Below are 26,988 nucleotides of genomic sequence, written 5' to 3'. Positions count from 1 at the left end.
ATGCTGCCTTTCAACAAATCTAAAACTTTCACTTTATTAGTTAAATCAAGCACATTATGTGCCATTTTTGGCTTGGGAGGATTGCCACAACTTTTATCTTGGTTTTTGGCCAACATTTGCTTTTTGGGAGGCAGAGTTTCACAAAATAAAGGGCAGGGAAACACTCAGCAGACCACACAACAATTTGAACACAATCGCCAATAACATGAGACTGCCGGGGAGCTTTTCCATATCAAGTGAGCTGTGTAATGTGTGCAGGGGAATTTAAAACTTTGTTTTTGAAACTACTTCAAAAATTTATTATTATTATTATTTACCACACATGGTCAAAACCACATGTAATAAATTCAAGAATAAAGTGGATTTCCTGTATGTTTTTTAGTTTGCAAACTCCATTTTATTTATAGTTTGTGTGTTTTTAATTCATTCAAAAATCTGGTACATGTAGGTGGTTAAAACTGGTTATCACATTGATAATCAGAAGCCTATGACATAGTTGTCATGAGAACTTTGTAAAGCAGAGAGGATACATGGTAACATCTTTGAAAGCAATGGTTGTAACTATCCATGTTTGCAAGAAAATATAACTTTAGAAATATGTGTATTCTAAGCAAGTTAAACCTCTTACATAAATTTCGACAAGAGGAGTGTGCAATTATAATGTTTATTTTATTGAAAAAATGAAGATAATTATGACCTATATACTCCTAAGTCATGAGAATTCTCTTGGATGTAGAATGCAAAGTTATTTTCTTTCATTTACAACTATCCCAGTCAAAAAGAACTGAAAAGATCAGTAAGTAAGATTGTTATTATCAAGAGGGTTTAGCTAAAACAATTTTTTTTTGTTTTTGAGACAGCATCTCACTGTCTAGCTCAGGCTGCTCTTGAACCCAAGTGCTGGGATTAGCCATGCCCAGTTAGCCCAAATTTGTTAGGTGCAAGTTGTAGTGTTTGAATCCCAGGTAATTTAGAGAACTGATCAAGAAGAGAACAGTTTTCAGTTTTAAGGAATTAAACTCTCCACTAAACTAGTTTTTTTTTTTTTGTGGTACTGGGGTTTGAACTCAGGACCTCTAGGCAGGTGCTCTATTCAACTAAACTAGTTTTTATAAGAAGATCATTTGCTTTTAACCTAATGTGATTTAGAGATTATTTAATGGACTCTAGACATTGTAGTTCTTTAGTTTTTCTTAAGGATTAAGAACTTCAGCAATAGCAGGATGGACCATCCCATACCAATGCCACTAGGAGACAATACTATTAGTAAGTCATCAGACTTCTTAGTGGGCAGCCAAATAAGAGACTATTCAAAACAGAACCAATCAGTGCCTACTCCTGGTCAGAAGGCTCCTCTTAGTTTAGAAACTAGAATGAAGTTCAGCAACACAATTTATTCAATATTTACCAAAGTGACACCCTCCAGGAGAGATGCTTTATCATTTTACACATGGTACATGAGATTAATGAGCTAAAGGGGAAAAAGTTATCTTATAGTTTCCCCTGAATCAACTTCTGCTTTTTATGGAGGCACTCAGACCATGCAGTTCCTTTTCCAAAAGAGACAAGAGATAAAACACAAGATAAAGGGCTTGAATTTTTTTCTCTCATTTAATTTTCTTTGAAAAGTTAAATTCCATGCAATGGTAAGACTGTTTGCTGAAAGAAAACTTACAAGCAAACATTCAATATAAATTGTATTAGAAATACAATAACAAATTTTGACTTGATGACTCTTATGCTGTCATATAGCAAAACACTAAAATTTTATGTGACAGAGAAATTGGTGACATAATGACTTTTTCTTCAGATTTCTTGGAAAAACACTGAAAATATACTTTTTTCTTCTCTTTGCTTTCATAATGAATTATTCTGACTTTCCCAAACTTTCCTAGTTATTTTTGGTGAAAAATTATTCTTTGAGCAATGGCCAGGTAAACTTCAATAAAAGACATCAGGTATTTTTTGAAGTCCTCCTGTTTGCTAGAAGGGAAATCAACTGGATTGAGTAAAATTACAAAATATCAGGTAGAATTGAAGAGGAATTAGTTGTCATTAGCATACTTGTAATAAAATAAAGCTTGTTCTGTAACCATAAAGATGGTAAGAAGAGATTATAAGAAAGCTACTGGGTTCTCTAGAAAATGCTCACAGTATAGCGAGTGTGAGATTATATAGAACTCACACTTGAGTTCTGAGAGACATGGCTCTCAGACAAAAAGAAAGTGAGTACAAAAGAATTATCCAAACTTGAACTATTTTTTTTAAAAAGTCTTTATAAAACAGCAAGATGTGATCTCAGAGTTCCAAAGAATAATTTATTCAAATGACTGAAAGGAGATGAACTGGAGACAGACAGGTCAAAAACTCAGAATCGATCTGTCTTGTTCTTTTTGGTAGTGTTCATTAATGGTCACAGATTGCTTTGGGGGAATCTATATCTATCTATCTATCTATCTATCTATCTATCATCTATTTATTCTATTATCTATCTATCTTCATCATCATCATCTATCTAATATCTATCTATCTACGATTGAGTGATGGCACTAAATGAATAAATGAGAAAATCTAAGTTATTTATAATCTCTGGAAGTCAAACATGTTTAGCTTCTGCACTCAACAATGTTGCACATGAGATTTATTCTATACTTTTCACCCTGAATCAACTCTGCCATGCACAACTCATTCTGCATGCCCCATGGGTTTATTCTATTGTGCCCTAAAGGATCACCCTAGACTAATATATAATAGAAAATAACTCTAGCCTAGAAATGAGGGGCAGACTGGGAAGTCATGATCTGTACTCATAAATTACAAAGAAACACTGAAATTATTGGTCTGTCTTCTTTTGAGGGCAAAGGAGATACCATGAGTTGAAGAAAGTCATGAGACAAAGTCAAGAAGATATGGGTAGCAGTACCCTTCCATATCTGCCCAGATTTTAAAGGAGCATTTCACTCATTCCTTTCAAACACAAAGTTCATCAATTTGAAGAAAAAGAAATGGCTCTAAAGAGAGATTCTTCAGAGAAAACTGGCAGTACATGAAAATGCTCTATGTGGGCTACAGAACCAGTTAAGACCAGAAGAGGCCACCAAAGGTCTTAATTAGGTTTTAGCCTAGCTTAGCACAGTTTGGGTGGCACTTTCCTAACTAATCAACAATTCAGCACCATTTCATGTACAGTTCAATAGATTGGAGAAGAGTGAGCTTTTATGTTTGGTGCACCTCATGAGTCACTCCTGGTTTGCAATATCTGCAAAGAAGCAGAAAAGTTGGTTCTTTTGCCTTGTTTGTGACCACAAATGTTTTGACTGATTGTTGTCATCATTGAGGCCAATTATACCCAGGTTCAAGATAACAGCAGCCATACCCCTACTGGAGAGGGATCCTCCATCCTCATTGGTTAAGACCTTTGGTTTTTTTATCCTCAAAGTAGAGCAAAAATACTGTTTCCATGGATAAGGAACTCCATGCTGTATATTTGGATAGGCAAATATCCAGATAATTCAGGCACAGATAGAGTACTGGCCTGTGACCATCATACTTGGAGAAACTTCTGTTTTGGCAGCACACATCAGAAACTTCTTAAGGTGAAGCAGTCAGTGTCATTTCCAATACTCAGCATTAATTCTCTCTTATTCTTCCACTCAGGCTACAATTTTCCCTTCCTATCCAGGCGTGGCATCATCATCATAGACAACTTCCACTTTGACAGTGCAAAACTCAGGATCCAGTACTTTGAAGTGGTACCAGTGATTGCCTTTCTAATCAATAGCTGCTTTAGAATCCCTGACCTCTTTGGTATTGACCATGAGGACAAAAGGGACTTGTCAGTGAAATAAAACACTCTAGTGACAATTGGAGAACACTGTGGGTGAGGGCAACTGTGAATTAGGGGGCCAGGACTCCCAGTATTCACTACCTGCTTGAGTTCTGGATAACTTGCCCTGAACCTTTCTTTCTTGTTTCTTCTGCATCTCCATAACATGCAGGCTGGAGATTTCCTGCTCCAAGCTGCAGTGGTATGGTGCTGAGGATCACTCAAGCTGCTGCACAGATTGCAGAGAACATGTTGGACTAGCTACAGATCACCAGTTCCCTTTACTGCCATTGGAAGGAGAAAACCATTGCTTTGAGAGCTATGGCTATTGTAATTGGTCACCTCATCTATCTCAGTTTTCATACAGCAAACCAAAATGACATCTTTGTGTTTTAGCTCCTGTTGTAGATTCACCTGTTGGTAACTGACATCTGAAAGTTTCCAGAGTGCTTCTTCTAACTTGGTCTGGTGCTGCTGAAGAAGGCAATTCTTTGCCCTAGTTTTTTTTTTCTTTTTTAAATATTCTCCTAAGAATTGGTTCCTCTCCTCTAGCTTCTTCTGGAGATCCACATTCTGGTTACACAGCTCATCTTTGTCCATGTTTTCCCCCAGGAGTCCTTGTGAGCCTAAGAACAGATGTGTCCTGCTCAGTTAATCTCTGCTGCAAAGCATCTTTATCCCCAGTGATGTTTGTGTTTACTTTCAGCAGTTCTTTTTTTCAGGTCTTGATTCTTCTCAACACTCTGACTCAGATGATTCTGGGCTATAACTTGTTCCTTCGGACTGACTCCTGGTTCACAGAGGGCCAAGGGCCTCTTACTATCCATCTTCAAATAAGGATCCATTGAGCAGGAAGGCCTATAGTCCTGGTACCATTTTCTTTGCTTTCTCCATTTCTTTTTCTAAATGCTGTTCCAACAGCACTTCTTTCCATGAGGTTTCCAGATAGGTTCAATGGCTCTCTGACTGCCAGTATCAGGACAATGGAGAGTCTGTCTCCTCTTCCTTCAGAGACAATAATCACAAAATCTGCCTTTTCCTTTGACTGGGTTAAAGTGGATTCAATCTTTGTACTCTGGATGGGACTGGTTGAAGTCAGGCTATGAAGCAGCTGAGGATTAGTGTCCACAGTTGAAGAGCTTTGGCGGGAATGACCTCAGTTAGTACTGTGTTCTTTTGACTGTGTCCCACCCATGGTTCCCATTCCTGGCTCTGGTATCAGCAATCCTGTTTCTCTTGGTGAAGTGAGAGGCTGAGAGTCACATTGCTCCTAAATTTGAGCATATTGCCCCCCACCCCTAAGAACAACTTCAGGGACAAACCAACAAGCAAGAGGGCCACCCAATGGCTAGAGAAAGCAGGAAGGGCAGAGGCAGACATCGCAGCCAGAGAGCAGTGTGATCCTTGGTGTTAAATATGTTGCCCAGGCAACTCAGACTCTGCCTTGGGCCTTGACAGAAGCCTTTGCTGTCATAGTTGGCGATCACTGGCAGCTGCATCTCTTATTATGTATATTTTTGTACTTTGAGGTCATAATGAATGGAACACTTATTCCTAACAAGTATTACTAAAATAAAGCATTATTTTGTAAAATATTTATCCATGATTAACAGCCCTTTTTCTTCCCTAGCTCTTACTAATGACTGCTTTATATTTCAGAAATAAAAAACAAGTCTCCAAACTAGAACTCTTTTATCTAACCAAGCAAAGGAACAAACCTTTCTTTATTTGTCTCTTTTTCCTGAGACAATAGAGGAAGTTGCCCATTTCTGTCTAAGGTTAATCCATCTATACATACTCTGGAGTTCATTCTCTTTATTTTCTAAAAAACTGAGTTACTTCTGATGATCCCTCTGTCTCTTGACTTTGTGGTGTTTTAGTTCTTCTTGGAGCATTTCTTTCAGAGCAACAGTATGCTTTATTAGCCATCATATTTTATTTTATTTATTTATTTTTTCATTTATTCATATGTGCATACAATGTTTGGGTCATTTCTCTCCCCTACCCCCCATCCCCCCTCTCTCCCCAACCCCCACATTTCCAGGCAGAAACTGTTCTGCCCTTATCTCTAATTTTGTTGAAGAGAGAGTATAAACAATAATAGGAAAGACCAAGCATTTTTGCTAATTGAGATAAGGATAGCTACACAGGGAGATTCCTAGCATTGCTTCCATGTACAAATGTGTTACATTCTAAGTTGATTCTTCTGAACTGACCTTTTCTCTAGTTCCTGATTCTCTTCTCTTATTGGCCTCTGTCACTTTAAAGTTTCTGCATTAGTTCTTTTACACTGAGGACATCAAATACTATTATGTTTTTTGGGTTTCTTACCTATCCTCATATCTCCCTTATGTGCTCTCTCCTTATCATGTGACCAAAGTCCAATCACCTTGCTGTATTTGCCCTTGATCTAAAGGCCGCATACAAGGGAAAACATTTCATTATTGGTCCTCTGAGCCTGGCTAACCTCGCTCAAAATGATGTTCTCCATTTCCATCCATTTATTTGCGAATGATAAGATTTCATTTTTCTTCATTAGCCATCATATTTTAAAAACATCTTTCTGTGTTCACATTTCCTTCATATCACTCAATGTCTGTCTCACCATTTATTGCCAAGATTCTTGAGAGAGTTATCTGAAAATGTCTCCATATCTGTACTTCCCATTAATACATGTCATTCTGGTATCCATATTCACCACTATACCAAGGGGCTTCCTAGATACCAAATACAATGGACATAATCCTCTGTTTGTTTGTAGCTTCAGTAGACAGAACTGACTATTTTGGAAACATTTTCTTGGATTCTGTGACATTCCACTTTCCTGGTTTTCTTCCTATAACTCTGGCTCCAGTTTTCAATTTTCTATTCTCATTTCTCTTCAGATATAGAATTGCTTAAAATTTAGTCTTGGGCACTATTCTTACCTTATGTTTTTCCTTTCTCATTCATTCTCATGATTTCATACCATCAATTATCTGATGATAATGAGTTCTTTGAACTAGCTCTCTCTTCTGAGTTCTAAAACTTCGTGGTCAATTTCTTTGAATATCATCTCTGTGATATATCACAAGTAAAAGAAACTCAACAGATCCAATTATGAACTCTTGACTTAACCTCTATGCCTTATTGTTATCAAATCTACCAGATATCATGGAGTGGCACCATATCCTTCCAGTTGCTCAAGCTTCAAGATTGGTACCTGTCTTTGATTCTTTCCTCTAACTTGTTCCTTTAATTTGGTCCATAAGAAAGCCTTTTGTTTCTTTCTCCAAAACATATTGTCAATCCATTCATGTATTTTCTTCTCCATTGCTTGGACCTCAATCCAAGCTACCACCATCTTTTATCTACACTGTTGAAGTGGCCTTTGACTTTGTTTCTTATTTTGACCTTATAATCTATTCTCCACACACACATCAACGAAATTTAAAAAAGCAAAGCTAAACAAAATTTAAAACTAAACAAAAGTTTAAAAATTGTAAATTATGCTTTGTGATTCCTCCGGTCAGAACTGTTTAATGACTTCTATTATGTTTGGGAAAACTTTCTGAATTTCTTATACATGATCTAAAAAGATCTAAATGATTTATTTAGTTCCTGACTAACTCTCTACCTTTATCTCTTGCCATTCCTGCTTTTTACACTGGCTTTTTTCCAGTTTCTTGAACATACAAAGTTATTTGCCAACTCAGAGACTTTATTTATACTCTTCTTTTTTTCTCTAGGAACACTCTTCTCCCTATATTTCACCCAGCCAAAGTATTTGACATTCTTCAAGTTTTGACTTAAATGCCACTTCCTCAAAGAGCCTTCTCTGATTCCTTAACATAACATTTATCATTGCATTTAACTATGTGTTGCAATGCTTATTTGTTTATGTCTGTAAGTTTTTGAAGGCAGGACCACATTTGTTTTGCCTACAAATGTTTCCCAGAACCCAGAAAGGTACCTGGCACATAATTGTTGCTGAATAAATATAGATTATGTAGATAAATAAATGGATTTGTGTCAGGAATGGTGCTAGGTGGCTAGAGATGAAGAAGAAAATATAACAGACATGATCATTGCTTTCACAGATATATAAAGAAAGAACTATAGCACACTGTGGTATGTGAAATGGGAACTTATAAGGCAAACATCTAAATAAAACCACTTTGGCTGCAGTTATGTAATATATTGTGGTAGTGGTGATAGGGAGGGGAAAAAATAGAGGTGAGAGGCTGTCAGAGTGGCTCAAGCAGTAAGAGTGATTGAATAGCAAGTGTGAGGCCCTGTGTTTAAACACACCAGTACTGCCAAAAAAGAAAAAGAAAAAAGAATAGAGGTGGGGAGACCAATGAGGAAACTGTTTCAATAATTCAGGTCAGAGACACTGGTTGCCTAGATCATTGCAAGGGCATTGGTTAAAATAAGTGGCTATCACTGTTAGATATTTATTTAGAAGTCAGAATCAGCAGGACATGAAATAGATGTGAGCAGTAAAAGAGACAAAGTTTCAAGGCTGTGTCCTAAGTTTTTGGACAAATTAGTGTATCATGCTGCCATATTTGTTGAGATGTAGGGGGTAGAAGGAGAATAAGGTTTAATGGCAGTTTTGCACAGGTTGAATTTGAGATGCTTGTGTGATACCTAATAGAGATGCTCAATGTACCCAAAGCTCATAAAAGAGAGATCTTACTGATGAGGTGACTTGTGAAAGTGTTAGCATGCAGAGATTGATTGCTGCAGAGAGTGAAATCACTAGAGAAAATGCGCAAAGGAAGGAGAGAATTCTAGAGAGTATCAATCCTTAAGTGATGGGCAGAGAAGAGGAACTTGAAGTGACCCTGAGTGGAAATAGCTGGAGAGCTATGAGGAAAACCAGAAGAGTAGAGTCCCTATAGCCAAGAAGACAGTCCTAAGTAAGAGTAAATGGGCAAGAATGAGTGAATGAGCCCCTGTCCTTCTACCTCCAGGACCACTCCCAACTCTTGTTTGAGAAGTGTTTTGATTTCTGTTATGTTCAGTCTCGACATTCTCCATCACTCTTTGCATGCTTGTGAAAAACATAAATGATACTGATGGTGTTCCTCAGAAGACAGAGAGGCATCTTGTGTGGCCACCTGCAGTGTACCTGGAATACAGCAAAGAATACTCAACTTATTTCATTTTCCTGAATTGCTATCAACCCTTCTTCTTCCATTTCTTGGAGGCAGATTACACTGTAATGGTCTGACTTATTTGAAATGTCTGATGTCTAGTTGACATTTGTGAAATTTGTCTTTTTTAGTCCACTTTTTATTTCCAATAATTGTGCTCTTATTATAATCCTTCTAAAGAAAAGAGCCCTGTAGCTATTAATGTATTGCACAGAGCTCAAGTGAAATGGAGACAGCGTGGTCTCTCCTTCTACACCCAAAGTGTCCCCTATAAGCAGTGCCCATGATAGGGCTCAAGAAGACTGTCTATACTAGACTACCTGGCCCAGCAAGTAAAGAGCAGATCTGGCGAATCATTTTCTTAAATTACCTTTTTTCTTTGTATTTACCCCTGTTATGATACATGTCACAATGTCTATTAATTGTTTGTTTCCTGTCTGATCTCTTTAGAGTTTGTTCTGTGAGTGCTAGGACTACTTCTTATCTCTTTTGTGTTTATTCTGTGCTTAGAATATAGTAGAAGTTCAGTAAAAGACTCCAGGGATAGTGATTCAATTGATTCTTGGTGGGACCTTTAACTCTGCATTGGAAAAGTTCCTGGCTGATTTTGATGCAGGCTTAAGAAACGTTGGCCACTTGGCCTTTAAGACCTTTGGCAGCTATTATTGCCGTAGCAACACTAATGAACTAATTGACTGTGAACATTTGTTAATGCTTTCCCTTGTGCTAGTGCTGTGATGTGTCTTAGAAATGGGATAAGAAAAAGTAGTAGTTCCTTTCCTCAAGGAATTCACAGCCTGGAGGGAAAATGCTGTGTTCTCTCAGTGCAGTCTCATAATGGACACAGAACAGCAGCTGGGGACCAAGACAGGAAGTGTTTTTTAGTTGTTATTGCCTTTCTTGAAGATGACAGAACAGTACTTGGAAAACATTAGCATTTGGGCAAAGTCCACTAGGATTTTGTCCTCTCATTCTAATCAGAACATGTCAGAGTTAGGAATGTTGCAGAATCCTCCAGGAAGCCAAAATTATATGTACACAGTAGAATTGTCTGTGTAAGAATGTCAAGAAAGAGAAGCACATAGAAACAGATTAGAATTTTTGAAATATTTACCTAGGTTGCTAAGAGAAATGGCGAGCTCAGGCCTGAGAGCTTGGGTAATAATGGGCTTGGGGATCATGGTTCTTTTATTGAGGTTTTAATTGCACTCTTTAACCAGACATCTTTTTGCACGCAACACCCTTGGCATATAATGGACTGATTCATTACTAACTAACCCCCATTCTGCACATTTCTTTTCCAGCAGGTTTTTTTTTTTAATTCAGCATTTCCTCGAAAGCCATTCCTACTTTGCGCTGTGTCTATAGCTTGGCTACTAAGGGATAGTTGCATCTCACTCCACCATGAGGCCATCACACTTCCAGAATGTGTTGACAATGTGCTGAAGTGTACTCAAGAAAAACCCTGGGAAACGGAAGGGGCTTCATCTCCTTAAAATAAAATATAGTTGCAAACAAGTCTCCTTCAGTTTGTAGTAGCACATTTTGTTTGGATATATCAAGACTGAAGTGACTGATCACATTAGATGCTTGGTGTAATGTGGTGATGAACACACAAGTGGATCTGTATTAACTACCATCTGGTCTGTTCCCAGGCTGGTCGCCCTGCCTCAGTAGCACCTCCCTATCACCCTTCTGCTCTCATGGCATAAGATGTTTGCCTGTGTTTGAGATAATGGCAGGTCATTAGTTGACTTTTCTTTTTTGATGAAAATCTTGAACCCAGGAGGAATCTATGGGCTGCAGAGTTGATAATCTGTAGAAATTTCAGTTTTTTGTAGAATTTTGCCAACCTGAGACCTTTCCAATTTTGTTCTAACCATCTTTACTGCCTGAGTCTAGAAGAAAGATTTATTATTATTATTATTATTAAAAACCATTTTAAGTTACAATGTTCCTATAAGTTATTCCTTAGTTTCTAAAGAAATTATGTATAGGTAATGTACTCTCACAGACTCTTTTAGGAAAATACAAAATTCCCACTCATATTTACTGCAGAAATTTTGTGGACTTCTCTGAGATAGCTAGTCCTATGATTTTGCCAATGCTTTTAACATAAATAGCACCGGAGAAATCACTAGTGGCCTTTTGGGTGTGACAAACTGGTAAGAACTATAGAATCAGTTAAAGTGAATAGAGATGAATTTATTTTCTGAGGATTGTGGCAGCTTTTGCTTGGCACACTAATTCCGAGAATTATTCCACAGATACTGTCACCTCCACTCCCAACATGGAAACCCTGAAGTCAGGAGGCTGTTATTTACCAAAGTAACACAGGTCTGCTACTAAACCTTTTACACTCCAATTTTGTTTGTTTGTTTGCTTATTTCTGAGTCTAATGACTTCCAAAATTGTGTATAACAAAGACATTTTGAGTTTTTATTGTAATTAAAATGTGAAATGTTTATTCTATGTAATTCCTCTCCTGATCATCCCCACTGCACTGATAGTTTACTTACATAGAATTCATAAAGTATATTATTTACTCAAAACAAAACAAAAACAGCTTTTGTAAGAAAGTATTCCAGATATTTGACTCAATAATATTTCATGATTTTTGAATTTTTATAGGAAACTCTTTCTTGCCCATATTGAAAAGGCTCTCGGCATGGGCTGAAATGTTTTCTGCTACTGAAGGAAGAGGAGGGAGACCTGGCTTCCCACCCTTTGTGACCCTGGAGGAGAAGGGTGTCTAAAGGGAAGGGCCTGTGGTTATTAGTGGCCATTGTTGGGGAGATTAATAACAGTAAGACAAACAATTGTAATTCTTGCTCTGAAAAACCTTTCTTTTGAGAATTATCCTTGTGTAAACATCGCCCCACCTTCTGGAAAATCAGTCTTTGGCAGCCAGACCTGCTGCTTTTGGGTTTTGCACAGGTTATGGGGCAGGGTCACTATGATTGGTGATGCTATGGATTGCTGACCTGCTCTTTTGAGTGTGGGTATCTAATTCTGAGGGTCTTTCTGCTTATCTACTTTCAAATTTTCTTATTGTATCTATCTTCTGTCTTCTTCCAACATTTCAATCTCTTTGTTTCTTACAGTACCTTTCTTCCTGTCTGTGCCTGCCTATGCCTCTCTCTCTCCCTCCCTCTCTCTCTTACACACACACGCGCACACACACACACACACACACACACACACACACACACACACACTCTTGTGCTCACACACACAAGGAGTCACTATATAGGCCAGGCTGGCTTGAAGCTTACTGTCTTCCTGCTTCTGCCTCTCAAGTTCTTCAATTACAGGTGTGCGCCTCCTCCTCATTTTCTTACCTCTGTCCATTCTACCTTCACTCCTACCCCATTCATCATAGAACATCTGGAATCTCCATTTATTTTGGTCTTCTCTTTCATTCTTTTGATTAAAAATTTATTATTTTCTGTCAGAGAACATAAAAGCAAAATTGGAAATAGATTTGTCTGGTTCTTGCCAGGAGAAGGGAAATGGACATTTACTGAATACCTTTCTGTCCTGCCCTAGGGTGGTTGTGATGGTGGTGGTAAGTGGAGAGTCTGGCACAGTAACATAGCCAGAATGCTGGCATTAACCCACTTATGTTTCATGCTTTTTCCACTGTCCCATTCACTGCTTGTATGACAAGGACATTTTCAGACCCAGAAACTGTGGCCACATGCATTAGTATGATTTCTGCTGTGACTATCTTCTGGTGATAAATTTGCTCCTCAATATTGAGGCCTATTTGTGGCCCTGCCTGGGAGAAGCCTTCTGGGGAGGGTCCACAGTCATGGCTACAGATGAGAGGGGACTGTTAGGGTTACTTGAAGGCATCAAGTTATCTGTTGCAAAATGGTGGAGGTAGGGGTCATGGCTGTGAATGACTACCCTGGGTAGTCATTGGACTCTCCCTGCGGTGCAGCATCAGGCCTCTTATGAAACATCTCTGAGCCTCAGTGGCAAGATCAGGTGTGCACCACATCCAGGATGTTTCACAAAGATATTGTATGGCTCAAGGCAGCATTGTATCATGGTATATTTTAAGCTCATTTGTGAAAATCCTAGTTATTATGCTTGTTATGGGATTCTGCATGATTAAATGTGAAGCACATGTTCTATCTGAATGAGGCACCCTGGTCAGTCATTATAGAACAGGACTCCCCTAAACACAGTCACAATTAGGAAAGAAAGGGGTGTGATTGAGTTAACTCGGGCATGAAGTAATCTCGTGATTCTTGACATGCTCTTGCTTGGTTCAGTCGTTTTTCTTGATCAAAAAATGGAATCCTCCCCCCCAACTCTTGCCCCTTGTGTCTTTCTTGGAAGAAGAGAATAAATTCAGTGGTCAAAGAATAGTGACACCTAACCAAATTCCCTATGTATCAGGACTTATTTTTGAAACTATGATTGTTAAGGATAAAACCCAAGTCAGTATGGGATATGGTTTTCTTTTTTTTGAGATTAAAACATGGAGATATGATTATAGAACTCAGAGTAATTTTTATTTACCCACATATAATGTGTAAATTCTCTATCCTTAAAAATTAAAACATTACAGATGAAATTTAAGACTTCTTTACTACTGTCACTCTCAGTCTCTTTTCTTTCTTTCTCTCAGGAGGAGAAAGAACACATAAAATTAATTACACATCTAAAATGTGTAGGCTGCCTCTTCCTCTCTTCTCAGACGCAGTAACCATTTCATGAGTACTTTTTTTTCCTACAGATTTTGGTATTTTGATTTTTTTCAGATCTTTTTCTTTTCCTTTTTATTTTTATAATGTAGAAAAGCAAGGGGGATGTGATACATACATCTTCACTTATTTGCTCCTATGTCTTAGCCTTCTCTCCTTGACCAGATTTTATTTGCTTTTGTGACCAGAAACCACATCCATTTATCTAAATTCTTGGGCAGTAATTGTAGGGCAGTGGAGGTATGGTGAGGAATAGTTAACCAAAAAACTTGGAGAGAAATTATTATACAGCATTTTACTCAAGTAGAGTTAGTAGTACAGCTAGGAAGAGAACTAGGTTCTGTATTAAAACTACCTCACGTTACCTAGAGGGAACCAGACATTCTTATGGATTTTTAACAATGCCTAGAGTTTTAAGCTTATACAAACAGTTTAGCACTTATTTGAGTTCTCTTTTCAAAGAGCTGAAACACTGTGACAAACGTCCTTCTGTTGTCTAGTCATCTATTTCAGACCTCACTGTCTTGGTCTGTGGGGTGTTCTCCTGCTTTGCTTCCCCAGAAGTGAACCTGAAAGATGACTTTCACTGTCATGGAGACCCCTTTGGGGTGGTCTTGTCTAGCCTGCTAACCTTGGCGTTGGCTCTGAAACTGTCCCTGATTTCTCCTTCAGTGGTTTATATACCCCAGGAAGAAGTGTTTGATGTTTCCTGGAGGTTCTAGAACAATTTTAGGTGCACTTTTTTTTGGGGGGGTTTGAACTCAGGGCCTCATGCTTGCTAAGCAGGTGCTTTATCACCTGAGCCACTCTACTAGCCTAGAACAATTTTAAAGTTCTTGTGAGCTCTGATTGCCCTTTCAGGCAGCATGTGAACCCAGACACATGTCTATAGCAATGATCGAATTCTATTCCTTCTTTCCTTCCTTCCCTCCCTCCTTTCCTTCCTTTCTCCCTTCCTCTTTTCTTCCCTCCTTCCCTCTCTTCCTTCCATTTTTACTTCTTTCCTTTTTTTTTCTTTTTCCGACCCCAGGGCCTTGCATGTGCTAGGCAAGTGCTTTATCACTGAGCTACACCAAGCATCACTTGGCCTGTCTTCACCACATTCAGCTCCTATGGGCCCTGAGTTCATCTACTTTGCCAGCCCCGGGAAGAAAGGACCCCATTTCAGGTGTTCTTTGGATATTGGAAGGAACTTCATGGCCACTAGGAGGAGTCCCTTCTGCTTAAAGCTCCTGATGATCTCACCCATCAGGCCATGCTGTACACAGTCTGGCCTGATGGCAGCGAAGGTGCCCTCAAAGTTGGACATGGTCTGGGAATCTGGTGAGCTGGTGACAGCTATGATGTGCTGCTGGAGCTTTGACTACAGCTGTTACTCTCTTTGTCAGGAAAGAGAGCATTTCTTAGAATTGGGTATCTGATGTGGGACTTCATAAAGGTGGATATTTCATTATAAAATGGACAACATTCTCAACAGCATGTTCCCATCCAAAGCAGTAGTAACTGTCACAAATCTGTTTCTGGTAGTTTTGACAAAGGATGTGAATAGGAAATTTTATTTAATAGATATAAAAGTGTATATCCATCATTCAATGGGTATAAAAATGTGACTTTAACATGGAACTCAGCAAAGCATAAATGAATGTTGTCTCTCTCTCTCGCTCTCTTTTCTTTTACATTTTTCATTATCATATTATTGTTGTATTGAGGGGTATGTTGTGACATTTACAGAAGTTCTTACAATGTATCATAGGCAAATTCACCCCCTCCATCGTTCTCCTTTATCTCCCCTCCCCCATTTCTGGAATAGTTTCAAAAGGTCTCATTTTCCATTTTCCTTCATGTGTACATAATATTTTCACCACATTCGTTTTCCTATACCTTATACTATGTCCTCCCCCTCCTACTGGAACCAAACCCCAGACAGGACCTGTTTTACCTTCTTGTTCTTTGTTTTTGAAAAAAGACATCTTTGCTTGTATAGGGAGTTTCATTGTGATATTTTCATGTGTATGTATGTATATAACCAGAATTGGTTCATCCCCTCTATTTTTCTCATTCTATCTTAGTCCCTTTCTTATGGAAATTTCAACAGGTTTAAAAATTCTATGTTCATTCTTGTATAGAAAGTACAGTCATATTCACCTTCTTGACTTCCTTCTTTTACCCTCCCTCTCCCATCAGTGGCCTCCCCTTGGCATGACCTGTTTTTCATAATATTGCTTGTATTTGTATTAGGTCTATATTCCACATATGACAGAAAGCATGTGGCCTTTGGGTTTCTGAACTTGACTAATTTCACTTAAGATGATGTTCTCCAGTTCCATCCATTTACCTGCAACTGAAAAAATTTCATTCTTCTTTAGGGCTACATAAAATTCCATTGTATATAAATACCACATTTTCTTTTTTTTTTTGATTTCTGTAAAACTGTATATTTTATTTTCTAAAGTATTTGTATCTTTAATTGACACATAATTGTACACATTTGTGGACTACAGAGTGACATTTCAATACTTGTATACAGTTTGTAATGATCAGATCAGGATAATTAGTATACCCATCGCCTCAAACATTTATCATTTCTTCGTGCTGAGAACATTCAAAATCCTCTCTACTAGATTTTTAGAAATATAAATACATAAATAAAAATTTACCCTACTGTGTGTAGAACATTAGAAATTATTCCCTCTATCCAAGTGCACCCCTGTGACCGTTAACCATCCTCTCCATTCTCCTCCCCCGTATCCTTCCCAGAAAACTGTATATTTTTAAAACACAAAATGAAGGTTTTGATTGTTTTTTTGTTTGTTCAGTTACCCAAAAAGTATGACAACACTATCCAGGAATAATGAAATTGCATTCCAGAGACGTGATGTATTGTTAGAGTCAGTTTTAGGAGAATACACAGGGTTTAGTGGTTACTTCTGACTTGTTTGCCACTCAAGGTCACTGCTTGAGTCTGAGGAATGACCAAAACATCCTTTCTTGTTTTTAAAAGAAACAACTTGTTTCACCTGATGTGGTAGTACACACCTATAATCCCAGCACTCTAGAGGCTGTGGCAGGAGGATCTCCAAACTGTTTCATCAAGTATTACTAAAAATATTTGGAAGGAGATTCTGCTACTGCTCTCCATCTTTTCATTTTATGCAGCAAAAAAGAAAAAAAATGCTATAATTCAAGATCTCCTCACAAGAACTTAAAATAGATCTTGTGCCAGGTAAAGGACAAATAGATAACTGTGCTAATGTTAGTTTAATTAAGGAATAAAACTGTAGTGTAACATTCCCAGGGACTTGTGATGTGTGAGTCTAATGTTTTATTTTTCTTTTATTATTCATATGTGCATACAAGGCTTGGGTCATTTCTCCCCCTGCCCCTACCCCCTCCCTTACCACCCACTCCGCTCTCTCCCTCTCCTCCCACCCCCTCAATACCCAGCAGAAACTATTTTTTTTTTTTTTCATTTTTCTTTTATTATTCATATGTGCATACAAGGCTTGGTTCATTTCTTCCCCCTGCCCCTACCCCCTCCCTTACCACCCACTCCACTCCCTCCCGCTCCCCCCCTCAATACCCAGCAGAAACTATTTTGCCCTTATTTCTAATTTTGTTGTAGAGAGAGTATAAGCAATAATAGGAAGGAACAAGGGTTTTTGCTGGTTGAGATAAGGATAGCTATACAGGGCATTGACTCACATTGATTTCCTGTGTGTGTGTGTTACCTTCTAGGTTAATTCTTTTTGATCTAACATTTTCTCTAGTTCCTGGTCCCCTTTACCTATTGGCCTCAGTTGCTTTTAAGGTATCTGCTTTAGTTTCTCTGCATTAAGGGCAACAAATGCTAGCTAGTTTTCTAGGTGTCTTACCTATCCTCACCCCTCCCTTGTGTGCTCTCGCTTTTATGATGTGCTCAAAGTCCAATCCCATTGTTGTGTTTGCCCTTGATCTAATGTCCACATATGAGGGAGAACATACGATTTTTGGTCTTTTGGGCCAGGCTAACCTCACTCAGAATGATGTTCTCCAATTCCATCCATTTACCAGCGAATGAAAACATTTCATTCTTCTTCATGGCTGCATAAAATTCCATTGTGTATAAATACCACATTTTCTTAATCCATTTGTCAGTGGTGGGACATCTTGGCTGTTTCTATAACTTGGCTATTGTGAATAGTGCCGCAATAAACATGGGTGTGCAGGTGCCTCTGGAGTAACCTGTGTCACAGTCTTTTGGGTATATCCCCAAGAGTGGTATTGCTGGATCAAATGGTAGATCAATGTCTAGCTTTTTAAGTAGCCTCCAAAATTTTTCTAGAGTGGTTGTACTAGTTTACATTCCCACCAAGAGTGTAAAAGGGTTCCTTTTTCCCCACATCCTCGCCAACACCTGTTGTTGGTGGTGTTGCTGATGATGGCTATTCTAACAGGGGTGAGGTGGAATCTTAGTGTGGTTTTAATTTGCATTTCCTTTATTGCTAGAGATGGTGAGCATTTTTTCATGTGCTTTTTGGCCATTTGAATTTCTTCTTTTGAGAAAGTTCTGCTTAGTTCACTTGCCCATTTCTTTATTGGTTCATTAGTTTTGGGAGAATTTAGTTTTTTAAGTTCCCTGTATATTCTGGTTATCAGTCCTTTGTCTGATGTATAGCTGGCAAATATTTTCTCCCACTCTGTGTGTGTTCTCTTCAGTTTAGAGACCATTTCTTTTGATGAACAGAAGCTTTTTAATTTTAAGAGGTCCCATTTATCTATGCTATCTCTTAGTTGCTGTGCTGCTGGGGTTTCGTTGAGAAGGTTCTTACCTATACCTACTAATTCCAGAGTATTTCCTACTCTTTCCTGTATCAACTTTAGAGTTTGGGGTCTGATATTAAGATCCTTGATCCATTTTGAGTTAATCTTGGTATGGGGTGATATACATGGATCTAGTTTCAGTTTTTTGCAGACTGCTAACCAGTTTTCCCAGCAGTTTTTGTTGAAGAGGCTGCTATTTCACCATCATATATTTTTAGCTCCTTTGTCAAAGACAAGTTGGTTATAGTTGTGTGGCTTCATATCTGGGTCCTCTATTCTGTTCCACTGGTCTTCTTGTCTGTTTTTGTGCCAGTACCATGCTGTTTTTATTGCTACTGCTTTGTAATATAGTTTGAAGTCAGGTATTGTGATACCTCCTGCATTGTTCTTTTGACTGAGTATTGCCTTGGCTATTTGTGGCTTCCTGTGTTTCCATATAAATTTCACGGTAGATTTTTCTATCTCTTTAATGAATGTCATTGGAATTTTGATGAGAATTGCATTAAACATGTAGATTACTTTGGGGAGTATCGACATTTTTACTATGTTGATTCTACCAATCCATGAGCATGGGAGATCTCTCCACTTTCTATAGTCTTCCTCAATCTCTTTCTTCAGAAGTGTATAGTTTTCCTTGTAGAGGTCTTTCACATCTTTTGTTAGGTTTACACCTAGGTATTTGATTTTTTTTGAGGCTATTGTAAATGGAATTGTTTTCATACATTCTTTTTCTGTTTGCTCATTGTTAGTGTATAGAAATGCTAATGATTTTTCTATGTTGATTTTATATCCTGCTACCTTGCTATAGCTATTGATGATGTCTAGAAGCTTCTGAGTATAATTTTTTGGGTCTTTAAGGTATAGGATCATGTCGTCTGCAAATAGGGATACTTTGACAGTTTCTTTACCTATTTGTATTCCTTTTATTCCTTCTTCTTGCCTAATTGCTCTGGCTAGGAATTCCAGTACTATGTTGAATAGGAGTGGAGATAGTGGGCATCCTTGTCTGGTTCCTGATTTTAGAGGGAATGGTTTCAGTTTTTCTCCGTTAAGTATAATGCTGGCTGTAGGTTTGTCATATATAGCTTTTATAATGTTGAAGAACTTTCCTTCTATTCCTAGTTTTCTTAGAGCTTTTATCATGAAATGATGTTGGATCTTATCAAAGGCTTTTTGTGCATCTATTGAGATGATCAAGTGTTTTTTGTCTTTGCTTCTGTTAATGTGGTTTATTACGTTTATTGATTTTCGTATGTTGAACCACCCCTTGATTCCTGGGATGAAGCCTACTTGGTTGTGGTGAATGATCTTTTTGATGTGTTGTTGAATTCGGTTTGCCATTATTTTGTTGAGGATTTTTGCGTCAATGTTCATTAAGGAGATTGGCCTATAGTTCTCCTTTTTGGAGGTGTCGTTGCCTGGTTTTGGGATAAGTGTAATACTGGCTTCATAAAATGTGTTTGGCAGTTTTCCTTCTCTTTCTATTTCGTGGAACAGTTTAAGGAGGGTTGGTATCAGTTCTTCTTTAAAGGTCTGATAGAATTCAGCAGAGAATCCATCAGGTCCTGGACTTTTCTTTTTGGGGAGACTCTTGATGGCTGCTTCAATTTCATTTTGTGTTATAGATCTATTCAGGTGATTAATTTCCTCTTGGTTCAGTTCTGGATGATCATATGTATCTAGAAATCTGTCCATTTCTTTAAAATTTTCAAATTTATTTGAATATAGGTTCTCAAAGTAGTCTCTGATGATTTCCTGGACTTCCATGGTGTTTGTTGTTATCTCCCCTTTTGCATTCCTGATTCTACTAATTTGGGTTTTTTCTCTCCTCATTTTAGTCAGGTTTGCCAGGGGTCTATTGATCTTGTTTATTTTTTCAAAGAACCAACTTTTTGTTTCATTAATTCTTTGTATGGTATTTTTGGTTTCTATTTTGTTGATTTCATCTCTTATTTTTATTATTTCTCTCCTATTTGTTTTGGGATTTGCTTGTTCTTGTTTTTCTAGGAGTTTGAGATGTATCATTAGGTCATTGATTTGGGATCTTTCAGTCTTTTTAATATATGCATTCATGGCTATAAACTTTCCCCTCAGGACTGCCTTAGCTGTGTCCCATAGGTTCCGGTAGGTTGTGTTTTCATTTTCATTAACTTCTAGGAACTTTTTAATTTCCTCTTTTATTTCATCGATGATCCATTGTTCATTAAGTAATGAGTTATTTAGTTTCCAGCTGTTTGCATGTTTTTTGTCTTTACTTTTGTTGTTGAGTTCTACTTTTACTGCATTGTGATCAGATAGTATGCATGTTATAATTTCTATTTTCTTATTTTTGCTGAGACTTGCTTTGTGCCCTAGGATATGATCTATTTTGGAGAAGGTTCCATAGGCTGCTGAGAAAAATGTATATTGTGTAGAAATTGGATGAAATGTTCTGTAGACATCTACTAGGTCCATTTGATCTATTGCATATTTTAGATCTTGGATTTCTTTATTGATTTTTTTGTTTGGATGACCTATCTATTGATGATAATGGGGTGTTAAAGTCTCCCACAACCACTGTGTTGGCGTTTATATATGCTTTTAGGTCTTTCAGGGTATGTTTGATGAAATTGGGTGCGTTGACATTGGGTGCATACATGTTGATGCACTGGGAAAGGTGACACTGAACCCGCGTTGTCAGGCCTGTGTGTTTATTTACAGTTCATGTGGCAGGTGGGTCTTCCCTCCTCTCCTGTGGAGTTTTCCTCCCTCCACCACTCTCACAAGGTTTCCCGCTCCTGGTTGCTGGGCACGTGCCCTGCTCCCGCTCCCGCCAGAGCCTCTCCAGCCCGCCCCGGCTTGTTTATTTACAGTCCCGGGAAGGATTCCCTTCCCCCAATCTTCGGTGCTCAGGGCGCCCCACCCTCTTTCTTGTGTGTCTTATTTGTTCTTATTGCTTATTACTCAGTTTCTCTTTTTTTCCCCCGGGTGGAGGTCAGTCTGTCCAGGGGCTATGCTGCTCTGGCCCAGGCTTGTCTGTGGGGCTACCGCGGTACCGCGAAGCTCACCTGGTCCAAGTCTTCCCAAGCCGTCTGGGCGCCGGTGACTGGCGGCCTGGGGGCCCTCCTTGGTTCTCCGTTTAATGTGAAGTGGAGATGCTCTGAGCTGGCTGGAGGTGTGGAGGGGTCAAAGTTATGCCTCTTCTCAGTGATTATGCCTGCAAAATGTGTCTCCAGCTTCTCTCCAAGATTTCACTATAGGAGGCTCGCTTTCTGCTTCCTCCCTCTATCTACCATCTTGGAGTCTCCCCCCACATTTTCTTAATTCATTCATCAGTTGTAGGCCATCATGGCTGTTTCTATAGCTTAGGTATTGTGAATAATGCTTCAGTAAACCTGGGTGTGCATGTGCTTTTATTGTAACCTGATTTATATTCCTTGGTGTATATCCTTAGGAGTGTTATTGCTGGATCATGTGGCAGTTCTATTTTTAGTTTTTTGAGAGCTTCTATATTGTTTTCCATAGCAGTTATACTGATCTACAGTTCCACAAACAGTGTATGAGGGTTTCTTTTTTCCCACAGTCACCAGCATTTGTTGTTGTTGGTGTTCTTGATGATAGTCATCCTAACAGAAATGAGGCGGAACCTTAATGTGGTTTTGATTTGCATTTCTTTTATGGCCATGAATGGTGAGCATTTCTTCATGTGTTTTTTGGCCGTTTGGACTTCTTCCTTTTGAAAAAGCTCTGTTCAGTTTACTTTCCCATTTCTTCACTGGGTAATTGATTTTTTTGGGAGTTTAGTTTTTTTGAGGCTCTTGTATATTCTAGTTATTAATCCTTTGTCCCTTAATACAATGTGGTTCCTTTTATAGCAGCCTCAAGATCTAGCTCCAGCTAGGACAGAATTTAGGCCATGAGAAGTGAAGGGATTTAAATTTCAGGCATAAGTGTCTGTAAACACCATCCCCCCAACAGGATGCTGAGATGGTAGTCTTTGGGGAGAGCACAGTGTGTTTGTTCTCTGGGTGCTTCTGAGAAGGGTGGATCTTTATACTCTAAAAACCAGAAGAACAGGTGTCAGGCAGGATGGCATGAAAATGGAGATGCTGAGACAGTCTTCCCACTGGATAAGCAACAGCTGCATTTCTACAGGGAGATGGACTATAAGGGTGATTTTCTCTTCATTAGTAGAATCCCTGACTTCCTGTATTCCATGAGTAATCAGTGTCAGAAATGACTGAAAATTGTGTATACTTTTGTGTGGATCAGCAGGGCAAGTAGAACGGGTATTTAATACAAATATGAGGTGGTTCTGATTGGCTTTGTGAAACTGGCCTCCACCTACCTTCTTTGAAGGCTTTGATCAGGGGATGCTGACATCTTCAATAGGTCTGTCAAAATCTCAGGTGGCATCCAGGTTCAGTCACTGACTCAGTGTGATGTCTGGGGGAAGTTGGGCTGGAAGGAAAGGTGGATTTTTAAGGCTGTTTTCCTTACACTAGTTCTTGTCTTTTGGGTTGTGTTCTATTTAGACATATAGATTCAGACCTGAATTTCCCAGTGATGGAACAATGAAATAATGAACCTAGACACCCTGTGCCTAGGAAGCCAATCCGGAGATCTGGAATGAGCTGGAGCTGGTAACTCAGGAGGCTTGTGGACTAGCCTTGGCTCTGACATGCAAGATCCCAATGACCATGGGCAAGTCATTTCTCTTGGACTCACTCACTCAGTCTTTCTGAAAACTATGAGGTGACCTGTCCTAAAGTTCAGGAATCCCTAGTCAGGTGCTCCTAACTTATGTTCAGGGATAGTTTGTGAACTTGAGATTTTGTGCAACACTTTTTTTTTTCTAAAACAGATGCACAAAATAAAGCAGAGAGAGGTTAAAGGCCTTGCTTATGAACACACTGTATGTAGCCAGTAGACCTAGGATTGCGTCTTCTTGGGGAACAGTCTGACACCTGATTTGTTTTCTTAATCACCACTCCATTCTGCCTTTATTTCATCACTTCTTAGATACTTTTCTCTTTACATTTTGAGGAGAAATTGTGATTTATTATTTACCATTCCGATAATAGGGAATAGGAGGAGTAGGTTAGGATTAATGTACCTTGAATGGTATGGACATGCCTTCAAGGAAGATACTCAGTGCTTTATGGTCTCTTGATTTCTGAGGGTTGATCCTCTGACCTTTTTATCCTAGGATTCAGTAAGCAATCATGAAAACATGACACTTTCTCAGAGAGGTCTTTTATAACCCTTAGTTTATATAAAACCTTCTTATTTTTTTCATTGTGCTTATCAAAGTTTATAATTATGCTTTGTTTTTGTGCTGATTTTTAAAATGAATTCTCTAGTGTATATGTTCAATGAGGTTAAGAGTTCAGTTTGTTTTGTCCATGTCTATGTACCTTATAAATATTGTTTAGTAAGTGATCAATTAATTAATAGGTGAATAAGTGCCTCTAATATTTGGTACTATTCTAAGTCTAATGCCAAACAATTAATAAGTGTTATGCCAGGCTGTTTGCTGAACAATTTCATATGTATTATTTCCTTTGTTCTTTTTAAAATGAACTTTCTTATTAAAGTATAATATCCACATCATAAGTGTACAACTTAATGAATTATCACAAAGTAGACACTCCCATATAACCACCACCCAAATCAAGAAATAGAACATTAGCCCATGCCACAGAAGTCCCAGTCTTACCCATACTCTACCCCTTCTTCCTGGTGGTAGCCATTTATCCTGAATTCCAATACCAAAGATTAGTTTTTTTCTCATTTTGAACTTTATGTGAATGCAGTCATTTAGTATGAAGGATTTTTGGGTTTGCCTTTAGTTTGTTTATTGTCATGTTTGTGAAGTTCAATGTTGTGACATGTGGCTTTAATTATTTTGGTTTCATTGGTGTACAGTAGTCCAATATACTGACTAAGGATTCCTGAACTTCAGGACAGGTCATCTCATAGTCTGTAGTGTATAGCACAATATACTGTTATCTACTTTTTTTTCTTTATTAATTTATTCATATGTGGATACACTGTTTGGGCCATTTCTCCACTCTGCTCCCCACCCCCTCCCTCTCCCCCCACCCTGCTTATCTGTTTTTCTTAGTGGACTTTTGGATTGTCTTTTTTTATGAGCTGCTGTAAACTGTGTTGCTATGAATATTTATGAATATGTCTTTTTTTTGAAACAGTATCTTGCTATGTATTCCAGGCTGACCTTGAACTTGTGATCTTCTTGCCTTAGTCTCCTGAGTGCTGGGACAAACATCCTAACATTCTAGGATGTGAGTGTATATCTGTTGGGTTATATACTTGGGGTGGAATTATTTAGTCATAGGGTTTGCATGTATCCCCCTATAGTAGACATTGCCTTATAATTCTCCAAAGTGATTATTATATCAGTTTATGTTCCTATTACCAATATTAGAGTTCTAGCTGCTCTACATCCTATGCCAAATTTAACATTATCACTTTTTAATTCCAGACATTTGGAAAGTATGAGTAGTTCTCATTGTAATTTAATCTGCATTTATTTGATATCTAATGAGGCTGAATACCTTTTCATTTAATTTTTGATATACTTTTTTAAAGTCTTTTACTTTTTTTCATTTTAGAAATTAAGTTGCTTTTTATTCATTGACTTATAGACATTCTTCGTATGTTCTGGATACTAGCTCTTTTTCTTTTAATTCTTCACAATAGTCCTGTGAATTAGATGACATTTCCCATAGACAGATACTGAGATCAGAGAAGTTAAGCTCCTTGCTAAAGGATACTTGGGGTATTAGAGTATCAGAACTATTTTTTTTCTCAAGTGACTTATAATCTATGTAGTTGGGGAAATAATAATTCAGAGAACAATTAGTAGGTAATCTTAGCCAGTAAGTATTAATCTGGGTAGTTCTGACTATGAATGGTATGGTAGTTAAAGGATTGGTGTGAGATTCTTAGAGGAAGAAGGGCTTAGCATAGAACTTAAGGACAGGTATAATTGAGGGGTGAGAGAGGAAGTGGAAAAGCACTTCAGGAGGGTGAGTCATAGAGCACAGGCATGGAGATGGACGTAATAATACTACTAGTCTCTGAGTAGCTCTTTGCAGGACCTTCCCATCATTTTATGCAGGATTGTATCCTTCATGAGGGTGGGGACCATGACTATTCCACTCACTTGAGCATGTCCAGTGTCCATCATAGTGCCTGGCACATAACCAGTGCTTAATAAATATGCTTAAATGAAACAAACGAATTAATTCGACCCCAATGATGTCCCTATAAACTTAGTTGGATAGGACCAAAATGTTAAAGACAATGCCCTCAGGAATATTTCTACAGGAGCTAATGGAAGTTGTAATTAGAAGGGTAGATAGTAGAGGCTTGATCAGTTTAGACTTTACGTGGTACACAGGAAAGTATAAAGTGTCACTGAGGGGACAGAGATAGGCAAAAAGATGAAAACAGTATTTTGGAAAATCCATGAGTGATTAAATGGAAAATGATCTAGAAGCAGGGGGACCAGCTAAGAGGTTGTTGCAATGAGAGAGTCATTAATTTGCTTATCCAACACATGCTTATTGAAAATGTAGTACACAGCTGGGATTAAACTCCTTGCTAATGAAGGATAGCAAGATGGATAAGTTATGAATTTCACTGTCAAGAAGTTTATAGTCTGAGAAGAGAGCTCAGGTAAGCAGACAAACAATTACAACTCAAAGGAGAAAGTTTTAAAAAAGGCACAAATAAAGACTATACATTTCAGGTAAGGTTAAGGTATGTTAGGCTGGGGACATCTAGATGGGTTATAAAGTAATATTAAGAGCAGTCTCTGCTCCTCCCCTCTCTCACTTCCTTTCTTTTATGTTACTTTATTACCTGGAATTCTCTTGTTATACTGGTTTGTTCCTTGTTTTTCCCTTCCCTTATTAAAATACAAGCTCCAAGATGAAGATTTATTTGTTCTGATCACTCTTGTATCCCTAATGGCACACCCAATATCTGGCATTATCATGGATTTTTCCATAAACATTTTGGAATGATTAAATAAATTGTTGTTGGAGTTGGATCTCCTAGGATGGATAGCATTTGGACATGTAGAAAAAGGTAAAGGGTACAAAAAGGCCTACAGGGAGTGGACAATAAAAGATGCATCTGGAAAATGGACTTAAAGAAAAATCTATCAGGAGATCAGGAGGATTGTGGTTCAAAGCTAGTCCAGTCAAATTGTTTGAGAGACCCTATCTTGAAAGTACCCAACACAAAAAAGTGCTACATAAGTAGCTCAAGTGGTAGAACGCTGCCTAGCAAGCATGAGGCCCTGAGTTCAAGACCCAATTCTGCCAAAAAAGATAATAAAAAAGAAAATACTATGATGGATTACACATGAATAATAAAAAAGAAAGATAAGGCAAATGATGACTCACAAGTTTATGCCTTTGAAGCCAGGTAGACAGGGACTGAGGGGCTGACAGAAGAAAGGAAATTCAGAGGAGAAGCCAGTTTATTGGGC

At 38.2% G+C, this 26,988-nt stretch overlaps 1 pseudogene; it reads right to left on the bottom strand.

Annotated features, from left to right (window-relative positions):
* Nucleotides 1–3,641: 3,641 nt before the first annotated feature.
* Nucleotides 3,642–4,922, bottom strand: LOC109674947 (dixin pseudogene; annotated as a pseudogene).
* Between the last annotated feature and the right edge of the window lie 22,066 nt (nt 4,923–26,988).

The sequence above is a fragment of the Castor canadensis genome, chromosome 11 (genome assembly GCF_047511655.1).
Source record: "Castor canadensis chromosome 11, mCasCan1.hap1v2, whole genome shotgun sequence".
NCBI classification, from domain to species: Eukaryota; Metazoa; Chordata; class Mammalia; order Rodentia; family Castoridae; genus Castor; species Castor canadensis.
Note: the sequence above shows the minus strand (reverse complement) of the source record. Positions and strands in the feature narration are given on the sequence as shown.